The sequence below is a fragment of the Microtus oregoni genome, unplaced genomic scaffold (assembly GCF_018167655.1).
Source record: "Microtus oregoni isolate MIOR12 unplaced genomic scaffold, Mior012 000059F_ref0000304, whole genome shotgun sequence".
Taxonomy (NCBI): Eukaryota; Metazoa; Chordata; class Mammalia; order Rodentia; family Cricetidae; genus Microtus; species Microtus oregoni.
In genome coordinates, this window is record NW_024543835.1 from 4,152,599 (window position 1) to 4,177,543 (window position 24,945).

At 41.0% G+C, this 24,945-nt stretch overlaps 1 pseudogene; it reads right to left on the reverse strand.

Annotated features, from left to right (window-relative positions):
- Positions 1 to 6,611: 6,611 nt before the first annotated feature.
- Positions 6,612 to 7,625, reverse strand: LOC121438965 (annotated as a pseudogene).
- Between the last annotated feature and the right edge of the window lie 17,320 nt (positions 7,626 to 24,945).

A 24,945-nucleotide genomic window follows, 5' to 3' on the forward strand; every position in this document is an offset into this window, starting at 1 on the left:
TGATTGGTACAATTTGGACTTGGTGGATTTAACAAACAAAAATAGGACACAAAGTTAGGGCGGGTAAGGAAGGGGGTGGATCTGGTAGGAGCTGAGGGAGGGGATGAATACAATCAAAACACATCATATGACATTCTCAAAGAACTAAATTTTTAATGACAATATTGAAGACGAATCTTTAATTTTATTGTAAGCAATTCTAAGTATCTATAATTGTATGTTTACTACATCCTTGTTGTCAGTAGCGAAGATTTTTGATCAACTCTCCAATAATGGACAAATATAGAGATATTATGATACAGATACATACACAATGGAATATTACTCAGCTGTGATAAGAAGGAGATCCTACTTTGTATGACATATAGTACATGCTATCTCATATATAGAGAATCTTAAAGAGTTTAGACATGAGGTGCTTACATATTATGCACAAGATCCTGGGTTGGCTTTACAGTTCCGAAAGGAAAAAGTGTCAAATGCTAACACTCTGTTCCTGTTCACGCAGAGGGCTGTTGTCTAGGACAGTGATCTGTAAATTTTCCTTAAATAAATAACCCTTTATTATTCATAATTCTGAACTGGTGTGGCATTACTTTGTGACTTCTGCCTTCATCTGGCACCCAACCGTTTGGTTTTAGAACCCTTGCCTCTGACCGCACACCGCCGGGCTCAGAGCATCCCTGGCTTGGTGTGAGTCCTCCCTCAGCCCGCTTCAGCTGCAGCCTGTGTGCAGAGTCAACAGTTCATTTGGATATAAAATTCTCGCACAATGACCTTTCCTGCTACAGATTGGCCACCGATCTTTCTATTTTCTCATTACACACCTCTGAGCAGCTTCAAGTCCGTGTGCGTCCTCCCTGGTGCCTGTGCCCCACTACAGCGCATCACGGAAACTCAGACAGGACACAGGCTTTCCCAGGTGCCTCTGTTATATTGTTATTCCTGTGCTTGTGCGGCTGCTGACCAATCAGGGCCCACCATGGAGTACACAGTCTGTGATTTCTATAATATAACTATTTTTAATCTGAGCATATCTTTCAGAATTTCACTCCAAAATCAGATTCAGACCAGCCACAGGACTCTAAGTGAGCCATTAATCTATGCTGGGTTTGTTTTGTAGGTGGCCCATGACACCTACTGGCAGGTAATGGTTATTGCACCTACTCCAGCTCAAACTCAACCATAGGTAAGATCCATAATTTGAATATAAATTATAAGTTTATAATTTAAAAGGGCAATATGTCAGACAACCTAACTATCCAAGGTTTCAGTAATCTCTTTACTTACACCATGTAGAGAGTTTTACAAGACTTATATGATTTCCCTCCTACATCACTATTTTTGATTCCGGGGCTTAGTCTTGTCCTCAATATTTTTTTCTTAAAAGTATGGTTTGACAATAGGACTAAGAGTGAGGAATGTTTAGAAATGGCACGGTCTTTCCAGACTGATACCAGGCTTCTCAGAAAAGAGGTCAGAACTCTGAAAAAGGATATGAACAATTTAACTAACAAAACTCAGTCAATGGAGGTACTTTCAGAAATGGTACAGACTGATAGTGATTTATTAAAAGGAAAATTCAGCTCTCTGGAGAAGGATACAGTGGGTGCTGAAACATTATTTGAGAGGATTCGTACTGTTGAATTTATTAATCAGACTGTCGAAGGGATATAACAAATTGACTGATAGAGTGTCTCTCCAGGAAGTTAATATGCATGCTATGAATATTATGTCTAAGGATGAGACATTATCTCTACTGGATGGACTTCATACCTTGGAATCCTCAATGAGGGCATTAGAACAGAAAACTGGACAGGAGATCCAGACTTTACAAAAGGCAGTGGTAAATAGATTTTAATTTGATGATCAGGGACAAAAAGTACAAAGACAATATTTAGCCTTATCAATATGTAAAAGCCTCCAGGATAGCTTCCCCAGAGTTTTGCCTGCCTTTCTGGTAATAACATCCGAAAGAGTATCTGACCCCAAGTACCCAGAGGTTATCAAAGAATATTCATGGGAACCCATACATATGACTGATCTAAAGGAAATTAAACAATAAATTGTAGCTTATGGACTACATTCATCCTTTGTAAGGAAACTGGTCAAAACGTGGGTTTCTAGTAACGAAGCAACGCCACATGACTAGCCTCAGTTAATCTCAGCAGTCCTAGAAAATGGACTGCAGTTGCATTGCATGTGTTGTTTTAAGGAAGAAGCTAGAATTTTAGAGCAACAGGAAAAAGCAAAAGGACTTGAGATTTCCCTAAATCAAATTCTAGGCAAGGGACTCTGATCCTCAGGATCGTGATGATGGTTTCAGAACCAAGCAGCTGATCACTGATGAGGGAGTGGGCCCTGCACCCGGAGTCTCAGAGGTTGACACTGATGCGCAGCTTGCACCATGGCCACCTCCACCACCCCCTCCAACCATTACAAAAAGCTGCACGAGATCTTCCACGGCCTTCTGGAAGACCTACGAGGAGTGTCTGAGTGGCTGCTGGGGACTACAGGTACCAAAAAGAAGAAGAAGCTGGTCAGAGATTTTGATGAAAAGCAACAGGAAACAACTAGTAATTCCAGCACTTGGGAGATGAAAGTAGGAGGATCAGAAGCTCATGCTGTGTTTGAGGCCATCCTGCACTATGATGTATATAGTGATATTGGTAATAATAATAATAGCAAACAAATAAAAGGAATTAACAGTTAGATACGATACAACCAATGTTAAGCCAACATACAATAATTTAAATATCTATAACAAGTCATGAGAAATAAGGGGTAATAAAAACATTTCCCACTGATTGTTCCTAGGCAAGCAACATCCTCTTCTCAGAGGTGAGGTTATGGTCCATCTGAAGAAACTGCAGCTAATGGGGGTTCTCTGATTTGGGTGAATTCTAGCTTGGTTCTAAAATGCTACAAATCCAATCCTTTGTCTGAACCTTTTTTCATTTTTCTTATGAACCAGTGAATTAAATTATGGCAGATTATGTTGGTTGACTAGCTAATTAACATGCATAACCTTCTACTTTGTCTATCTTCCTATACAGGTTTTTGTTGGTTTGAATGAAAATGGCTTCCTCAGACTCAGAGGGAGTGCCACTATTAGTAGGTATGGCCTTGACAGAATAGGTTGTGGCCTTGTTGGAGGGAATATGTCACTGGATGTGGGCTTTGAGGTTTGAGATGCTCAAGCCAGGCCCAGTGTCACTCTCTGTTATCAGACATTACTCTCACAACCACCCGGTCTCAAATAACCAACAAAGAGGCTTAATATTCTTTATAAAGGCTTAGGTGATAGCTCAGGTTTGTTATTAGTTAATTCTTCCACTTCAATCAACCGATAATTCTTATCTATGTTTAGCCATGCAGCATGATACCTTTACTTAGCGTTACATACTCATCTTGTTTCCCTGCCTTTGCCATCAACTCTCTGACTCTGCCCTTTCTCTTCCCAGAATTCTCCATCAGGCTGTCTTGCCCAGTCTCTTTCTGCTTGGCTATCAGCCAATCATCTTTATTATTGAGCATAATCCACAGCAACTCTTCCTGCTGCCTTCCAATTCAGATGTATACCTCTCCACTACCTCTCCAGCATCATGTCTGCTTGTGCACTGCCGTACTTCCTACCATGACAATGATAGACTAAACCTCTGTACTGTAAGCCAGCCCTGATTAAATGTTTTCCTTCATAAGAGTTCCTTCACAAGAGTTCATAAGTCTCTTCATAGCCATAGAAATCCTAAGACAAGTTTGAAGATGGCAAATTCCTTTTTATTTCCTAATTTAAACATCCTACCATTTGAAGACAGACTGAAGACAACTGTATCCTTAGTTGTTAGACTAAAAGCCTTTAGGGAGCTACAGACATGTTTAGCTTGGTGCTATTACTTTATTGTCAAATTCAAACAGCATCAAGATAAATAAGCCAAAGTAATTAATCATCATATAATTTATATCAGTGAGTCAACATACACACACAATCACAAAGAACCAAATCTTGAACTCTTCTTATTTCAATTACATCTTTTTAGTGTGTGAATCTGCTTAGTGTCCAATTGTTTAAAGCTTATCAGTACTAGTCTATAATATAGTCAATCTTGTAAGCATATATCAATAACTTTAATTCATAAATGGTATTTATGTGGATATTCCTAAGGAGTAAAGTCAAGATATATCAAAAAAACTATAGGGTGATTTTTTTTTCTTTCTCAAATGTGTATGCCAACAAAATATTATAGATGATATTTAAGAAAAATCAAACTATTTAATTATAAGTAGGCAAAAAGCCCAGTTCTTTTTTATGTAATACTAAATGGTCATCCCCGAAAATATATACAAACAAGTAACATTACATATGGACTAAGAATGTTGCATTATATATTTAGGAATATATTTATATAAATAATAACAAAGAAAAAGAGGCCATGAGTTTAAAAGAGAGCATAGGAAAATGAAAATTAAGAAATAGTATTAAAAATTCACATGTTAACTCCACAGGAGCAGGACTGAGCCAGCAACCTAAACTGGAGCAGGCCTGGGACAGTGAACTCCACAGGAGCAGGAGAAGATTTAGACCAGGAGAATTTATTGAAACAGGACTGAACCAGTGACCTAGGGCAGAAGAGGCCTGAGAGAGCAAACTCCACAGTAGCAGAACTGATCCAGCAACCCAGGCTAGAGCAGGCCTGAGACAGCAAACTCCACAGGAGGAGGAGCAGATCCAGACCAGGGACATTTACAGACACAGGACTGAGCTAGCAACCTAAGCCAGAGAGGGCCTGAGATGGCAAGCTTCACAGTAGCAAGATTGAGCCAGCAATCTAGGCTGGAGCAGGCCTAAGACAACAAACTCTACAGAAGCAGGAACAGATCCAGACCAGGGACATTTATGGGAAAAGGACTGAGCCAGCAACCTAGGCCAGAGCAGGCCTGAGACAGTGAACTCCACAGGAGCAGGTACAGGGGAACAACTGCCAAAGGAGTGGGCCAGAGTCAGAGACCTCTGCTGGTCGGGCATGAGACTGGGACCTCCGAGGGAGTAGACCTGAGCCAGGACCTCTACAGGTTTGGGCATGAGTCTGGTACCTCCAAGGAACTAGGCCTGAGCCAAGACCTCTGTGGGTCCAGGTGTGAGTCTGGAAAGTCCAAGGGAGTAGGCCTGAGCCAGGACCTCTGCAGGTATGGGCACATCTGTGTCCGGGACCTCCAAGGAAGTAGATCAGAGCTAAAGACATTTGCTGGACCAACCCAAGCCAGGGACAAAAGGTACAAACACAAAATTTAGCCTTATCATTATGTAAAAGCCTCCAGGATAGCTTCCCCAGAGTTCTGCCTGCCTTTCTGGTAATAACATGAGAAAACATATCTGGCCCCAAGTACCCTAAGGTTGTCAAAGAATATTCATGGGAACCCATACATATGCCTGATCTAAAGGAAATTAAACAAACAATTGTAGCTTATAGACTATATTCGTCATTTGTTAGGAAATTGGTCCAAACGTGGACTTCCAGTAACAAAACAACACCATTAAGTGTGTTGTTAAAAGAAACATTCAGAGTTTCTGTCTCATATCAGGAGCCATCTGGTGAATTTTGGCCCATCAATATTCCAGTAAATTGTGGAGATCAGACCTTTGTCTGTTGCGGGGTTGGTGAAGATCTTCTCCCAGTCAGTAGGTTGCCTTTTTGTCTTAACGACAGTGTCCTTTGCTTTACAGAAAACCTAAATGCCCTTTGAGTGAAGAATGGATAAGGAAAATGTGATACATTTACACAATGGAGTCCTACGCAGCAGAAAAAAATAATAACATCTTGAAATTTGCAGGCAAATGGATGGATCTAGAAAACATCTTAATGAGTGAGGTAACTCAGACCCAGGAAAACAATTATCATATGTACTCACTCATAAGTGGTTTTTTAACATAAAGAAAATCAACCCACAAATCACAATCCCAGAGAACCTAGACAATAATGAGACATACATGGATCTAATCTACATGAGAAGAAGAAAAGGACAAGATCTCCTAAATAAATTGGGAGCATGGGGACCTTGGGAGAGGGTTGAGAGAAGAAGGGGGGGCAGAGAAAAATGTTTAGCTCAATAAAATCAATAAAAAAATTCACACATTGATTGTGGTAGTAATTGCTTTATTCCCAGTAGAAGTAAGTGGATTCTCTGTGAGTTAGAGGCCAGCCTGGACTACACTTTGAGTTTTAGAACAGCCAGTACTACTAAAAACTCAGAGAAAAAAGAGCTACTAGTTTACATAGTTACCGAAGACTGAGGTCAACAAGACTATATTCTGAAAATCAAATCCATCCATATATTTAGTTTTTTTTGTTTTGACTTCATCCAACAAGAAGCCATAACTTTATTAGTGATAGAAACAGTACAATTTTTTTTCTTTTTATTTATTTATTTATTTATTAAAGATTTCTGTCTCTTCCCTGCCACCGCGTCCCATTTCCCTCCCCCTCCCCCAATTAATTCCCCCCCCCCAGCCCGAAAAGCAATCAGGGTTCCCTGTCCTGTGGGAAGTAGTTCCACCTTTGAAACAGCAAAAAGGGGAGGAGGGAAAGGGGAGTGTCCTCGCTGTCAAATAGTTACATTGTTAATTCCATAATAGCATTTACAATATCATTACTGTTGTTTTTCAGGGCTCACTGCCTTTGCTCTGGACACATTCGTCTGTGACATGACCAATTCTATGTCCTTAACTTCCACACCTGCTTCATCAACCTCTTCCTCCTCACTCACCTCTCCTGTCAGAGTATGAGTATTTTCTTGATTGAAACAGCTTCACCTTGAACTTTGAACTTCTCAACAGCTTCTAACTGTGCTTGCGGAGACAAATCTTCAATCTTGGCTTCTCCAAATATGATGTAGGTGTCTGAAGCCGGGCTCTTGTAGATGTCTGGTTTGGTGATGACGAAGAGGACATTTTTAGATTTCCGAGTAGTGACTCTAGTAACCCCTGTAACCTGTCGAAGACTCAGTTTGGACATAGCCTTCCGTGCCTTCTTTTCACTCCGGCTCTGTTTTGCTTTGCCGGACTGGTTCTTCATGGATTTCAGCTGCTGCCGCCAGCTAGGCTTTTTGTGTGGCTGTCTGTGTGGAGTCTTGTTCCTCAAGGTACTGATTCATCACTGTCAGAATCTGTTCCCGACCCTTTCTCAGCCTGAGGCTGAGGTAGCTCCTGCTCTGTAGTGGGGACCGTTTCTGTGGCTTGGCCAGGCGTTTTCTGCAGAGGATGCGGAACCGAGATGGCTGTACTTAGTTTTCATAAAGAGTTTTACTGGAATACAACCTTGCCCATCAATTTGGAGATCTTTATGGTGGCTATCCTTCCACAATGGCAAAGTTGAATAGTTGCAACACAGTTGAACAGTTATGATCGAACTTATCACACCTACAAAGTAGAAGATACTGATTCTCTGACCATGTACAGAAAAAAAAGATATCCTCTATATGGCTTATGAAATTATTGGACAGCTTCTCTGAAACAATGATAAGTATCCATTCACTTAGATCTTATCTTCAGTTGTTTAATATTTTCAACTGGTTTGCCTACCTTCTAACAAGGCCCCGGATAGCCCATTGTTTCTGTAGTAGAGCATCATACCTATGCTGTCCACTGCTTGTGATAGAATAGCTTTCAAGCCACAGTTAACCCTTCCTCCTGTAAACTGCTCACGAATCCATTACCCTGTCACACAGGCTTGAGGTCAAAATCTGGCTTCACTGTTCATTGAGATTGGCCATCTTTTCTAACTGTCTAGAGCCCTTCCCCCACACATGGTTAATCCTTTAGGGCTGCTGTAAAGATAAAGGAGCTGGCAGTATAGCTCAGTTAGTGGTATTTTCCCATACTTGGGGTTAGATCCCCAGTGCTACATAAACTGGATATTAAGGCTCCCACCTGTAACCCTATCACTTGGGAGGTGGTATTAGGAGTATCACAAATTCCGGATTATTGTTGGCTATATAGTGAGTTCCAGGCCAGTTTTGGGTACGTGAGATCCTGTCTTGAAAACGAAACAACAGAGTAAAGCAGTAAGACAATGAAAATTGCTTGGCAAAGAGCAGTCAAAAAATATGTGTGTTATTTATCTTTCTATATACTTTTCGAATTATTAGCTCCTCATGTTTTTTCCTCTGCCTCTATTCAATTAATCCTTGTTGACAACTCAGCTTTGGCAACAGGTTTAGGTTTGGGTACATGCTTTCTATCAATGGAGCCATGTCTGGTTTGTTTCCTAAATGGATACAATCATCTGTCATTGCTTCTTTCTTCCATGATTGGCTTATTTTTTCAGCCATTTTCTTCACTTTTTCTAAGAGTCATAGTTTTATTCTTGTGAAATAAAATTCCTCTCTGTCACATTTGATCAAATCTATTCAGTCACTGTCTGATAGCTTCTATCTCCTCCAAACCCATCAACCTTCCCACTCAGGGACATGTACCTGCCGTTTCCCTGGATCAACTATATGTCTGTAGTGTTTAAGGATATTTGTATTACTGTGTGTGTGTGTGTGTGTGTGTGTGTGAGAGAGAGAGAGAGAGAGAGAGAGAGAGAGAGAGAGAGAGAGAGAGTCTTTACACGTGTGGAAGTCAGAGGAAAACCTCTTTCAGGTATTAGGTCTTTCCTTCTATTATCTGGGTCCTAGGTTGCCAGGCTTGGCCATTAACTCTGAAGCATAATTTTGGCAATACAGTTACTGCTGTGAGCTGACTACCATTTAAATTTACATATAGATATGTACTATATGTTAAGCATATCCTCCAGAATATTTCTATCCTCTCTTGCTCTGTTCATTTATTTATACTTTCCTTTTATTTATTAATGAATGATTTTACATAACTGTATAAAACACAGGGACCGCAAATGAAAGAAAACACACACTATGTGTCTTTCTGAGGCTGGCTTAATTAGCTTAACATGATTAACTCCAGTTGCATCCATTTGTCTACAAATGGCATCACTTACTTCATTCTTCCCACATGAAGAAATTAATAAAGCGACTCCTCTCTTTTTACTAAGTATATGTAAGTGAATATAAATTACACTTGCTTATGGCATACTCATTTGCACTTAGTTATTAGGGTCATGAATATCCCATCTTTCAGCTTGAAAACTAAGAGGAACTGTAGCCTTTCTGTGGTGTCTAACAAGAGATATCAATGTTTCAGAGGAAGAAAGAAAAATTCACATACGCTCATGGCATAGGTTTTAAAAATAGATGACTGCATAACTTAATGGCTTAGAACAGTAGGCACACATTGTTTCTCTTGAGAATATCATTTATCATAGGCAATTCTGGTCCAGGCTAGCACACCTAATTGCTAAAATCACTGGAAACTCTACTTGAACTGAATTATCTGGTATGGCCTCACTCATGTGGCTAGTGGCTTTTAAGCTAGAACATCTTGATGCCTCAACTGTGAAGGCTCATTTATGTCCCGTAGGATGTTCAGTCTTCTTCAAACAGCGTACAGGACAATACCAAGTGGCCAAGCACTTTGCTTCTGTTGTGTTTACTGATTTCCTATTAAACATAGCAAGTGGCATATTTTGTCTATAAATAATATACTATGTTCATGTTTACTGAAATTATCTGACCCACACACTGCTGGTTATATGGCATGGGTAAGTCATTTCTCTCACTAATGTCCCTTTTCTTTTATATGTAAAATGTAGATACTATTATTATTATGTACCAATGAAGATGAATAATTATACTTTAAGTTCTTCACACTTATTTATACATTAATTCTTCATATTGTCAGCATGTTTTAATGTTTCGTTCCTAGGATCTGTAGAGGTGACAAATTCAAACAACAGACATTGGCAAATAATTTCCTGTTTATTGACTTTTAAACAATTTCCCCAGGAAATGTACTAGGTTTTATATACATTTTCCCATAGATGTTTTGCATTTAATGTCTTTCCATCATCCCTATTTTGAAATATGTTCCTGGGGTCTGCGAGCTGCCCAACCAGCACGGAGGCCTGATCTTTCGGCGCCAGGAGACCCAGCATTGGGGTGAGTTTCTGGCCCACGGCGCCAGCCTGGGACGGGGAGCTCGGGGGTTTCTTGGCCCCCTGTCCTGCTTGGGCTCTCTGCAGGGCCTCTACTCCCCGGGTGCTGCCTCTTTCTTCCTGGCCCACCCAGCTTCCGTCCAGAGCCCTCCCCACTTCGCCCCCACTGCCCTCTTTTGGCGCGTGGCATCGCCCAGCCCAGCCTATCTGGGCGCTGGGTCCGAGTACCCGGGGCTCCCGGGCGGGCAGCAGTTCCTTTGTTTCTGTGGCCTGCCTGCACCAAGCGGGGTAGGCGCTTTGTCTGCGAGCTGCCCAACCAGCACGGAGGCCTGATCTTTCGGCGCCAGGAGACCCAGCATTGGGGTGAGTTTCTGGCCCACGGCGCCAGCCTGGGACGGGGAGCTCGGGGGTTTCTTGGCCCCCTGTCCTGCTTGGGCTCTCTGCTGCCTCTTTCTTCCTGGCCCACCCAGCTTCCGTCCAGAGCCCTCCCCACTTCGCCCCCACTACCCTCTTTTGGCGCGTGGCATCGCCCAGAGCAGCCTATCTGGGAGCTGGGTCCGAGTACCCGGGGCTCCCGGGCGGGCAGCAGTTCCTTTGTTTCTGTGGCCTGCCTGCACCAGGCGGGGTAGGCGCTTTGTCTGCGAGCTGCCCAACCAGCACGGAGGCCTGATCTTTCGGCGCCAGGAGACCCAGCATTGGGGTGAGTTTCTGGCCCACGGCGCCAGCCTGGGATGGGGAGCTCGGGGGTTTCTTGGCCCCCTGTCCTGCTTGGGCTCTCTGCAGGGCCTCTACTCCCCGGGTGCTGCCTCTTTCTTCCTGGCCCACCCAGCTTCCGTCCAGAGCCCTCCCCACTTCGCCCCCACTGCCCTCTTTAGGCGCGTGGCATCGCCCAGCCCAGCCCATCTGGGCGCTGGGTCCGAGTATCCGGGGCTCCCGGGCGGGCAGCAGTTCCTTTGTTTCTGTGGCCTGCCTGCACCAAGCAGGGTAGGCGCTTTGTCTGCGAGCTGCCCAACCAGCATGGAGGCCTGATCTTTCGGCGCCAGGAGACCCAGCATTGGGAGAGCCAACATTGGGGAGAGACAGCGTTTGGTAGGCAAGGAGACCTAATCCGGTAAAAGAAGATCCATAGGGAGCATTTGGAAGAAGAGATGGGCCGACGTCAAGGCAAGAATTCGCCCAACAAGCTGAAAAGCAACATGAAGCTACCAGAAACAAGCGACCTCACAACGGGAGGACAAGAACCCCTTAATCAAGAGGAAGGAGAAAAGATTGACTTCATGAAAGTGATTGACACCCTTAAACAGCATGTAAAAAACGCCCTTATAGAAATGGATGAGAAATATAACAGAAAGTTTGAAGAATTGAATAAATCAGTGAATGATACCCTAGAAAACCAAGGAAAAACAATCAAACAGATAATGGAAACAGTTCAAGACCTGAAAACTGAAATGGAGGCAAAGAAGAAAACACAAACAGAGGGCCGTCTGGACATGGAAAATCTAGGTAAACGAATAGAGACTACAGAAACAAGCATAACCAGCAGAATACAAGAGATAGAAGAAAGACTCTCGGATTCTGAAGATACCATAGAGAAAATAAACACACTGATCAAAGAAAACAGCAAGTCCAACAAACTCTCATCACAAAACATTCAGGAAATATGGGACACAATAAAAAGACCAAACCTAAGAATAATAGGAGTAGAAGAAGGAGAAGAAGGGCAGCTCAATGGTCCAGAAAATCTATTTAATAAAATTATAGAAGAAAACTTTCCCAACCTAAGGAAAGATTTTCCTATGAAGGTGCAAGAAGCATACAGAACACCGAATAGGCTGGATCAAAAAAAAAACATCCCCTCGCCATATAATTATCAAAACACAAAGCATACAGAATAAGGAAAGAATATTAAGAGCTGCAAAGGAAAAAGGACAAATTACTTATAAAGGTAAACCTATCAGACTTACACCTGACTTCTCCATGGAAACCATGAAAGCCAGAAGGTCCTGGATAGATGTACTGCAGAAACTGAGAGACCATGGGTGCAAGCCCAGATTACTATACCCAGCCAAGCTTTCATTCACTATAAATGGAGAAAATAAAATTTTCCAGGATAAAAACAAATTTAAACAATACGCAGCCACAAATCCAGCCTTACAGAAAGTAATTGAAGGAAAATCACTAACCAAGGAGTCCAACAATGACCACAATACCTCAGACATCTAGAGACCCTTCACCAACACAAAACAAAGAAGGGAAACACACAAACTCTACGACTAAAAAAAAATGACCGGAGTTAACAACCACTGGTCATTAATATCACTTAATGTCAATGGACTCAACTCACCTATAAAAAGGCACAGGCTAAGAGATTGCATAAGAAAACAGGATCCAACATTCTGCTGTTTACAAGAAACACACCTCAACCACAAAGACAGGCACCTACTCAGAGTAAAGGGCTGGGAAAAGGCCTATCAAGCAAATGGACCTAAGAAACAGGCAGGTGTGGTCATACTAATCTCTAACAAAGTTGACTTTAAACTTAAATCAATCAGAAGAGATGGAGAGGGGCATTTTATACTCATAACAGGAACAGTTCATCAGGATGAAGTCTCAATCCTGAACATCTATGCCCCTAATATAAAAGCACCCACGTACATAAAAGAAACATTGCTAAAATTCAAGGCAGCCATCAAACCGCACACACTAATAGTAGGAGACTTCAACACTCCTCTCTCACCAATGGACAGGTCAATCAGACAGGAACCTAACAGAGAAATAAGAGAATTAGTGGAGGTAATGAATCAAATGGACTTAACAGACATCTATAGAACATTCCATCCAAATAGGAAAGAATATACCTTCTTCTCTGCAGCTCATGGAACCTTCTCGAAAATCGACCACATAGTCGGTAACAAAGTAAACATCCACAGTTACAAAAAAATATTAGTAACCACCTGTGTCTTATCCGATCACCATGGATTAAAGTTAGAATTCAACAATAATTCTACCCCCAGAAAGCATACAAAGTCATGGAAACTGAACAGTCAACTATTGAACCATAGCTGGATTAAGGAAGAAATAAAGAAAGAAATTAAAGTCTTCCTGGAATTCAATGAAAATAAAGAAACAACATACTCAAACTTATGGGACACTTTGAAAGCAGTCCTAAGAGGAAAGTTCATAGCACTAAGTGCCCACTTAAAGAAAACAGAGAAAGCTCACATTGGAGACTTAACAGCCCACCTGAAAGCTCTAGAAAAAAAAGAAGCAGACTCACCTAGGAGGAGTAGAAGACTGGAAATAATCAAAATGAGGGCTGAAATCAACAAAATAGAAACACAGAAAACAATACAAAAAATCAATGAAACAAAAAGCTGGTTCCTGGAGAAAATCAACAAGATTGACAAACCACTATCCAAGCTAATCAAACGGCAGAGAGAGAATTTGCAAATTAATAAGATCAGAAATGAAAAGGGGGACATAACCACAGACACAGAGGAAATTCAGAGAATCATTAGATCTTACTACAAAAGCCTATATGCCACAAAATTGGAAAATGTAAAGGAAATGGATACTTTTTTAGATAAATATCATATACCAAAGTTAAATCAGGACCTGGTGAACAATCTAAATAGACCTGTTAGTCGCGAAGAATTAGAAGAGGTTATCAAAAACCTCCCTACCAAAAAAAGCCCAGGACCAGATGGTTTCAATGCAGAATTCTACCAGATCTTCCAAGAAGATCTAATACCTATACTCCTTAATGTATTCCACAAGATAGAAACAGAAGGGTCATTACCAAACTCCTTTTATGAAGCCACAATTACTCTGATACCAAAACCACTCAAAGACTCAACCAGGAAAGAGAACTACAGGCCAATCTCACTCATGAATATCGACGCAAAAATCCTCAACAAAATACTGGCAAATCGAATCCAAGAACACATCCGAAAAATTATCCATTATGATCAAGTAGGCTTCATTCCTGAGATGCAGGGCTGGTTCAACATACGAAAATCTATCAATGTAATCCAGCATATAAATAAACTGAAAGAAAAAAACCATATGATCATTTCATTAGATGCTGAAAAAGCATTTGACAAAATTCAACATCCATTTATGTTAAAAGTCTTGGAGAGATTAGGGATACAAGGGTCATACCTAAATATAATAAAAGCTATATACAGCAAGCCGACAGCTAACATCAAATTAAACGGAGAGAAACTCAAAGCCATCCCGCTTAACTCAGGAACACGGCAAGGCTGTCCACTCTCACCATACCTCTTCAATATAGTGCTTGAAGTTCTAGCAATAGCAATAAGACAACATAATGGGATCAAGGGGATTCGAATTGGAAAGGAAGAAGTTAAACTTTCGTTATTTGCAGATGATATGATAGTGTACATAAGCAACCCCCAAAACTCCACCAAAGAACTTATACATCTGATAAACAGCTTTAGTAATGTGGCAGGATACAAGATCAACTCCAAAAAATCAGTCGCCCTCTTATACACAAAGGATATGGAAGCAGAGAGGGAAATCAGAGAAGCTTCACCATTCACAATAGCCAAAAACAGCATAAAATATCTTGGGGTACATCTAACCAAGGAAGTGAAAGATCTATTTGACAAGAACTTTAAGGCATTGAAGAAAGAAATTGAAGAGGATACCAAAAAATGGATGGACCTCCCTTGCTCTTGGATTGGGAGGATCAACATAGTAAAAATGGCAATTCTACCAAAGGCTATTTATAGATTCAATGCAATCCCCATCAAGATCCCATCAAAATTCTTCACAGATCTGGAGAGGACAATAATCAACTTTATATGGAAAAACAAAAAACCCAGGATAGCCAAAACAATCCTGTACAATAAAGGATCTTCTGGAGGCATTACCATCCCTGACTTCAAACTCTATTACAGAGCTACAGTAATGAAAACAGTGTGGTACTGGCATAAAAACAGAGAAGTCGACCAATGGAATCGTATAGAAGACCCGGATTTTATCCCACAAACCTATGAACACCTGATTTTCGATAAAGGAGCTAAAAGTATAAAATGGAAGAAAGAAAGCATCTTCAACAAATGGTGCTGGCACAACTGGATGTCATCTTGTAGAAGAATGAAAATAGACCCTTATCTATCACCGTGCACAAAACTCAAGTCCAAATGGATTAAAGACCTCAATATCAGCCCGAACACACTGAACCTGATAGAAGAGAAAGTGGGAAGTACCCTACAGAAGCTGGGCACAGGAGATCGCTTCCTATGTATAACCCCAGAAGCACAGACATTAGGGGCAACATTGAATAAATGGGACCTACTTAAACTGAGAAGCTTCTGTAAAGCAAAGGACATAGTCAATAAGACACAAAGGCAACCTACTGATTGGGAGAAGATCTTCACCAACCCCACAACAGACAAAGGTCTGATCTCCAAAATATATAAAGAACTCAAGAAACTAGACTTTAAAATGCTAATTAACCCAATTAAAAAATGGGGCACTGAACTGAACAGAGAATTCTCAGCAGAGGAAGTTCAAATGGCCAAAAGACACTTAAAGTCGTGCTCAACTTCCTTAGCAATCAGGGAAATGCAAATCAAAACAACTTTGAGATATCATCTTACACCTGTCAGAATGGCTAAAGTCAAAAACACCAAGGATAACCTTTGCTGGAGAGGCTGTGGAGGAACGGGTACCCTCATCCATTGCTGGTGGGAATGCCATCTTGTGCAACCACTGTGGAAGTCAGTGTTTCGGTTTCTCAGGAAATTCGGGATCAACTTACCCCTGGACCCAGCAATACCACTCCTGGGAATATACCCAAGAGATGCTCTATCATATGACAAAAGCATTTGTTCAACTATGTTCATAGCAGTATTATTTGTAATAGCCAGAACCTGGAAACAACCTAGATGCCCTTCAATGGAAGAATGGATGAAGAAAGTATGGAATATATACACGCTAGAGTACTACGCTGCGGTAAAAAACAATGACTTCTCGAATTTTGCAGGCAAATGGATGGAAATAGAAAACACTATCCTGAGTGAGGTGTCCCAGACCCAAAAAGATGAACATGGGATGTACTCGCTCATAATTGGTTTCTAGCCATAAATTAGGGCCACGGAGTCTACAATAGGTGAACCTAAAGAAGCTAAGGAAGAAGGTGAACCCAAGGAAAAACATATAGTTATCCTCTTGGCTAAGGGAAGTAGACCCAATTGCCGGGGAGAAAATTAGGATCTTGGGGGTGGGGTGGGATGGGGGTAAGGGGAGATGGGGAGAGAAAAGGTAGAAGGGAAGGAGGGGGGATTTGGGGAATCAGGAGAATTGGGATAAAGGAAAGGTGGATAGGGGAGCACGGAACCACAATTCTTAGTTAAGGGAACCACTTTAGGGTGAGCAAGAGATTTGACCCTAGAGGGGCTCCCAAATGCCCAAGATGAGGTTCCCAGTTAGTTCCTTGGGTAGCTGAGGATTGGGAACCTGAAATGACCCTATCCGAGAGCAATACTGACGAATATCTTGCATATCATCATAGAACCTTCATCTGGTGATGGATGGAGACAGAGACCCACACTGGAGCACTGGACTGAGCTCCCAAGGTCCCAATGAGGAGCAGAAGGAGGGAGAACATGAGCAAAGAAGTCGGGACCACGAGGCGTGCACCCACCCACTGAGACAGTGGAGCTGATCTACTGGGAGCTCACCAAGGCCAGCTGGACTGTGACCGAAAAAGCATGGGATAAAACCGGACTCTCTGAACATGGCGAACAATGAGGGCTAATGAGACGCCAAGGACAATGGCACGGGGTTTTGATCCTACTTAATGTGCTGGCTTTGTGGAAGCCTAGCCAGTTTGGATGTTCACCTTCCTAGATATGGACGGAGGGGGGAGGACCTAGGACTTACCACAGGGCAGGGAACCTGGACTGCTCTGTGGACTGGAGAGGGAGGGGGAGAGGAGTGGGGGGAGGGGTAGAAGGGTGGGAGGAGGGGGAGAAGGGTGGGAGGAGGGGGAGGGAAATGGGAGGCTGGGAGGAGGTGGAAACTTGTTTTTTGTTTATGTTTTTTTTTCTTCTTTTCTTAATAAAAAAAAATATTAAAAAAAAAAAAGAAACATGTTCCTGGGAGAGAAAGTAAAATGAACTCAGATCCTAGTGATGAGAAATAACCATTCTTAGCATCTCAGCAGGTTATTCTTCCATCATATTCCCCCAGTGGATTCTGATCTTATTAATAGCTTCAAAGGAAAGGTAGCATTTCTGAAAAGAGCAAATGAGTTGCCACTTCGAAAACCTATTTGAGACATTGGAGTGTTGAAATAAGCCCTGACTAAAACACCGTTTAAATTGCATTTGGAGTATCAGGAATGGTAACTGAGGGATTGCCTTGACAGAAAAAAAAAAATCATTCACGTGTTTGCTTGGTAACAAAACGACAACAACAACAAAATCACAATCACTGACAAGTCATAAATGAATCTGTCCTATTTCTATTTTTTAATCTAAAAAGTTTCCTATATAATAAAAGGCAATTTTCCTTACTGCCTTTCTGATACGGAAGCCAGAAAAGCAGAATACAAATAGATTCATACTTTTCACCCTGCACAAAACTCAACTCTAAATGGATCTAAGACCTCAACATAAAATGAGACACACTGAACCTGGTAGAAAAGAAAGTGGGGGAATAGTTTTGAAAACAATGGTGCATGAGACCACTTTCTGAATAGAACACTGTTGATACGGGCTTTACTAAAATCAACAATTAATAAACAGGACCTCATGAAGCTGAAAAGTTTTTGTAAGGTAAAAGACACCATCATTCTCACAATACAGCAACATACAGAATAAAAAACAGTTTTTACCAACTACATATCCAATAGAGGGTTAATATCCAGTACACACACACACACACACACACACACCACAACAAAAAACTAGATATAAAGAAAACAAATAATCCAATCTAAAATGGGGTAAAGATCTAAACAGAGAATTCTCAAAAGAGGAAACGGAAATGACTGAGAAACACTTAAAGAAAGTTTAGTATCACAATATCCTTAATCATCAGGGAAATGCAAATCAAAACTGCTCTGAATGCTTAAGATAAACAACACAAATGATGACTCATGTTGGTGAAGATGTGGAGCAAGGAAACACTCTTCCACTGCTGGTGAGGATGTGCAAACTTATACAACCACTATGGAAATTAGTGTGGTGGTTCTTCAGGAAAAAGGGAATTGATCTACCTCCAGATCCACTCTTTGGCATATACCTAAAGGATTCTTCCTTCACAGAGACCTTATTCAACTATGTTCACTGCTGCTCTATTCATAATAGCCAGAAATTGGAAACAACATAGCTGTCCCTCAATTAAAGAATTGATAAAGAAAATGTGGTAATTCATGCAATGGAGTATTACGCAGCTGTTAAAAATTGCATGAATTTTCAGGCAAATGAATGGAACTAGAAAAAAGTCATTCTGAGTGAGTAACACACACTCAGAAAGACAAATACGGTATGCATTTGCTTATATGTGAATATTAGATGTTAAGTCACTGATAATCAAGCTACAATCTGTACAACCACAGAAGTTAAGTATAGAGTAAGTGACTGCAAGGGTTATAGATAGATTGTTAGGAAACATAGCTAGAGATGGATGTGAGGGAGTGGAATGGGAGGACCAAGCAAGGATGGGGAGGGGAGAAGAGGACAAGGGAGGGAATTCAGGGAGAGAGAGCTGAGATTAAGGGCCATTTGAGAGGTAGTATGGAAGCCTAACACAGCAGAATCTTCCTAAAATATATACAAATATGAAACTTCCAAATACTGGATGAGACAGAACCCCCATTGGATATCTTTGTCACCAAATGAAGCTTCAAGTCCTGGTGTTGGGTTATATCTAATTGAGTTGTTGGCCAAATGGGTCCCATGTTCACGATTTTGAAGGCAAATTAGATTACAAAAATATACCTATGTACCCAATCCATGATTTAGTGTGCATGGTGCACAAAGGCCAAACTCAGTGACTGATAAGATAGAATCATCACTGCAGTAATCTTCAGTGAGAAAGATGCGGACACATACTTGTTGTGCCAGCTTCATAGGGAACAGAGGTCCAGGTGATTGAATTCACCCCATGCAATGTTGCTATACACTTCTCAACCAAAAAAAAAATACAATACTTACACTGACTGTTCTTGTAAAGGACCCGAGTTTAATTGCAAGCACCCACATGATGGCTCACAATATAAAATATTTTCAAACTTAAAATTCTACAGTTGTGAGGGGGGACTGGCAATTGAACCAGGACTTATCCTGGGTGTGTGAACTGACTTTTTGAAACCCATTCCCTCTGGTGGGATACCTTGTTCAGCCTTGATACAGCAAGGAGGGGCTCAGTCGTGACTCAACTTGACATGCCAGACTTCCTTGACTTTCTAAGAGAGGCCTTAACCCCTCTGAGGAATGTGTAGCATGAGGACCTGCTTGTGGGGGTTTCTGTCCTGCCCAGTTCCCACAGCCGGTAAGCCCCCAAAAATCACACAGAAGTCTCCATAAGATTATAAACTGATTGGCCCATTAGCTCAGGCTTCTTATTAGCTCTTATCAGTTATATTAACCCATTACTCTTATCTATGTTAGCCACATGGCTCAGTACCTTTCTCAGCAGGGTAGGTTACATCTTGCTTCTTTGGTGCTCTGGGCAGGACTGGTGAGGAATGGGCTTCCTCCTTCCCAGCATTCTCCTGTTCTCATCACCCCACCTCTACTTCCTGTCTGGTTGACCCGCCTATACTTCCTGCCTGGCCAATCAGCGTTTATTTAAAACATGATTGACAGAATACAAACAATTTTCCCGCACCAGGAGTGGATGAGAGGTGGGATGGGGAAGGCAGGGGAGGGGGGAGAAGGGGAGGTAGGTGGACATAGGGTTGTTATGTAAAATGAAAAAAGATAAATAAAAATGTCCTACAGTTACTAATTCAAATACTTCAAAATTTCACTCTCCTTAAAGAAAGTCCAAAGTGTATTTTCAAATACAAAATCAACAGTGGACTCCTGTAAAAAAAAATTAAATATTTCTTACTTCAAAAGGGAAGAACCAGGGCAAAGCCACAATCCGAACAAACCGAACAAAGCAAAAACTAAATTCCAACTGTGTAAATAACTCAATAGTCTATGTCTGGGATCAACTGTCGTTCTCCTGGGCTCTTTCATGGACTTGGGTCACTTCTCCGACTCAACGCTCTGCAGCACACACAGCTTGTCTTCTAGACTTCAGCTGACTCTGCTCCACTGCTGCCTGATGTTCTTGGTGGTTATCCCATGGTACCAGCATCTACAAAAATGGTGGGGTCCTTTGCTGCAACTGGGATGCACCTTCACCTCTCCTGAGCTCTCTTCAGGGACTCCAGCCCTGCCACACAATGCCAACAACCCTCAGATGCTCTCCATGACCCCTTCATGCCTTCAAAACCAGTCATCACCTGGACGACTGGCACTATCAAGTTCAGCTGCCAGCAGGAGGTAGAACCTTGACTGCCTTTGGCACACAGCTTCTGGGCACCTCCCCTGAGGAAACACTACCCACAAGACTTCCCCTCAATTATGTTGCTTTCTTGTTAACTGCAGATGGTTCTTCAGCCCCAGCTGACCAGCATCTATTCTCCCAGAAAAGCAAAGGATTTACTTTAATGGTTCTGGTCTCATTAATCACAGTCAATTCTTCAGTTCCAGCTAACCAGAACTATAGAACCTTCATACAAAAGATCAGGTAGTATCTTTTTCTCCTTCTGAAACTTCAGAAGCCAGGCCTCCATCATTAGCACTGCTTTCAACATTCCTTTTTTTTTTACATTTTATAATGTTTATTGTATTTCTCTTTTATTAATAGAGTCTTCCATCATACACTTCATCCTGACCACTGTTTCCCCTCCCTCCACTACTCCTAGCTACTCCCCCTACATTCTCTCTCCACCTGCTAACCCTCTGTTTCCCTTAAAAGAAGAATGGGCCTCCTATAAAAGTAAAGATCTATTTGCATGCTTCTACGTGCAGATGTCCAGTTTGACCAGAATTATTTGTTGAAGATGGTTTCTTTTTTCCAGTATGTATTTCTGGATTTTTTTTATTAAAAATCAGGTGTCCATAGGGGTGTGAATTTGTCTGGGTGTTGAATTTGATTTCATTGACCAATGTGTCTTTCTATATGCCAATACCATGTGGTTTTTATTACTATGGCTCTGTAATACTGCTTGAAATCAGGAATGGTGAGATCTCTAGTAGTTCTTTTACTGTTTGGGATTCTTTTAGCTATCCAGTTTTGTTTTGTTTTTCCATATGAAGTTCATAATTATCCTTTCAAAATCTATTAAGAATTGTGTTGGAATTTTAAGGGGGATTGTGTTAAATATGTAGATTGCTTTTGATAGGATGGCCATTTTACTACATTAATCCTATCATTCCATGAGCATAGGAGATCTTTCCATCTTCAGATAACTTTGTCATTTTCTTTCTTCAATGTCTTTAAGTATTTATTAGACAAGTCTTTCACTTTCACCCCAAATATTTTATATCATTTGAGGTTATCATGAAGGGTTTTGTTTCCCTGATTTCTTTCTCAGTCCATTTGTCATTTGTATATAGGAGGGACTACTGATTTTTGTAAGTTAATCTTGTATCCAGCCACTTTGTTGAAAATACCCTTCCAGAACTTTTAAGGTCACTTATGTATACTATCATATTATTTGCAAATAACAATATTTTGACTTCTTCCTTTCCAATTTGTGTCCTCTTTATCTCTTTCATTTTCCTTAATACTTTAGCTAAAACTTCAAGTATTATATTGAATAGATATGGAGAGAATGAACAACCTTGTCTTGTTCCTGATTTCAGTGGAATTGCTTTGAGTTTCTCTCCATTTAATTTGATGTTGGCTATTGGCTCTCTATATATTGCCTTTATTATGTTTAGGTATGTCCCTTGTATTCCTGATCTCTCCAAGACTTTCATCACTAAGGGCTATTGGATGCTTTCAATATGACTTTTCTAGCTCAGAGTTCCCAAGTCTTCCCACAATCCTTCCAAAAACAACATATTCAGGTCTGTCACAGCAATGCCCAACTATCTTGATACCAAATTGTCCTAGAGTTACTATTGCTGTGATAAAACACCATGACCAAAAGCAACTTGGGGAGGAAAAAGTTTATTTGGCTCACATTTCAATATCACTTTCATCACTGAAGGAAGTCAGGGCAGGAACCTGGAGGCAGGAGCTAATGGAGAGGTCAAGTAGGGATACTGTTTATCTGATTGCTCCACATGGTTTGCTCAGCCTCGGCCTGCTTTTTTTTTTAATTTTCATTTTATTTATTTTTTGTGTCTTTTACAATGGATCCCATTCATTCCCTCATCCCTTCATATCAACCTTCTGTCCTTGTAACCTTCCCCCAAAAATAAAATAAAATAAACTTTAAGAGAAAAAAAGAAGGAAAATTTAATCTCATCATGGAAACTGTAGTGTGACACAGTGAGTCATGTAGTAACTACTCTTATTCATATATCTTTACTTGCAAGTGTACATTGCAAAAAGTCATTGGTCTGGTTTGAGATCTCTTTCTTCTGCTACACTATTAATGCTGGGCCCTCACTAGGACTCCTCTTGGATATTCTGTTGTTGCCCAGTTTTGTGGAGATCCTGCAGCTTTTGGTCTCAAGGACCAGCACCTTCATGTGCTCTAGCTGATCACAGATGGGATGGATGTTGGGGCAGGCCAACTCATAACCCTGTTTCTGGGCCTGGGTAATTGCAGGGTTAGCCAGCCTGCCAGCTCTCCCTTGTCCTCACCACCAGGGTGAGCTGCCCAGGGATGCCACCACCCACAATAGACTAGGCCTGCAACATCAATCACTAATTAAGAAAAAGCCCTTCAGACTTGTCTGCAGCCCCGCTTTATGGAGGTATTTCTTAACTGGGGTTCATTTCTCTCAGATGACTTTCTCTTGTGTCAAGTTGACATAAAACTAACAAACATACCATGGTAGGATAAAAAAACTGACTCTGAGAAAGCTGTCCTTTGACTTCTACATTCACACTGTGGTATATACACACATGCTCCACATACCTCACATACACATTAATAAAGAAATACATTAAAAATAAAAACTGGAAGCAGTGGGTGGCTGAGGCAGGAGGATCCACATGATCAGGTCCAAGGATAACCTGGATTATATAGCTACAACCTTTCTCAAACAACAATAAAACCTGTGGGTGGATGTTCTAGGTGCTTGTAATTTTTTGTATGTGTGTACATGCAAGAGCTAACGGGGATTTTAAGCATTATTAATAAAAGGACAAATGGAGATGGGTTAATACAGATTCTATTTTGATTTTTACTTCTATTGGAGAAACGTTGATGATGTTTATGCTCATTTATACACTTAGATGACAATTAGTGATGAATTAACATAGAAAATTCATCCTAGAGACACTATAGAAATGTTAGGTAAACTCCCTACGCTTGGTGAAGTACTTTCTTTTTTTTCTTTTTATTGTTGAACTGGGGATTAATTCTAGAAACTCTTGCATGCTAGTACTATTTACCACTGTCCCTTGCAGTTCTGAATATTAATCCCACTCACCACTATTTGGCCTGATGTTCTTGACTTAGTGTCTAGCCAGAATGAAGTAATGTATTATCTCAGTGTTGAAAACCAATGCATAGAACTGATTGATATTCACCATGGCTTTGATGCATTGGTTTCTTAGCATGTTCTCCAGCCACCGTGGTTTTGGTGCTTATAGTACCAAATCTGTGAATTATCTTCCACTGTGTTGACATCTTGTATCTGACTCAAATTACTTTAGGAGTCACTATATGTTTACTTATTTAGGTGTAGATGGAAGTTTCTATCCCTCCTGGTCCCACAGTCATTCATTCCCAAAAAAACATAGAAAGGCTTATATTAATTATAAACTGTTTGACTGATTAGCTCAGGTTTATTATTAACTAGCTCTTACAGCTTAAATTAACACACAATTTTTATCTATGTTTAGCCATGTGGTTTTGTAACTTTTCTCAGTGCAGCATTTTCATCTTGCTTCCTCTGCATCTGGATGGTGACTGCATGAACCTTTCTTCTTCCCAGAGTTCTCCTAGACTGGTCACCCTACCTGTACTTCCTGCCTAGCTACTAGCCAATCAGTGTTTTATTAAACCAATACAAGTAACGTTTACAGGGTTCAAGAGCATTATCCCACAACATTTAGGCTTTCTATTTTAAAAATTTTTTGATAAGCCAAGTGGTCGTAACTCATGCCTTTAATCCCAGCACTTGGGAAGCAGAGGTAAGCAGATCTCTGTGTGTTCACGGACAGCCTGGTCTACAGAGTGAGTTCTAAGACAGCCAGGACTGTTTCACAGAGAAACTGTCTCAAGAAAAAAAAAACCTACAAAATGTTCTTACTAAAATTTAAGGGAGGTTTAATGATTGTATCGGTAATAAAATGCTGTGGAATGATGGTCTTTTATCTTGTTACTTGTATTATTTTTAATAAAATGCTGTTTGGCCAGTAGCCCAGCAGAAAGTATAGGCAGGGTGACCAGGCAGGAAGAAGAGGCAGAGGCAGGGTGATGAGAACAGGAGAATTCTGGGAAGAAGAAAGCTTAGTCTGCAGTCATCACCAAGACACAGAGGATGCAAGATGAGAATGCCTTACTGATGAGAGGCACCAAGCTACGTGGCTAACACAGACAAGAATTATGGGCTAATATAAATTATAAGAATTATAAGAAGCCTGAGATAATAGGCCAACCAGTTTATAATTAATGTAGACCTCTGGGTGTTTCTTGGGGCTAAATGGCTTCAGGACTGGGTGGGACAAAAACCTC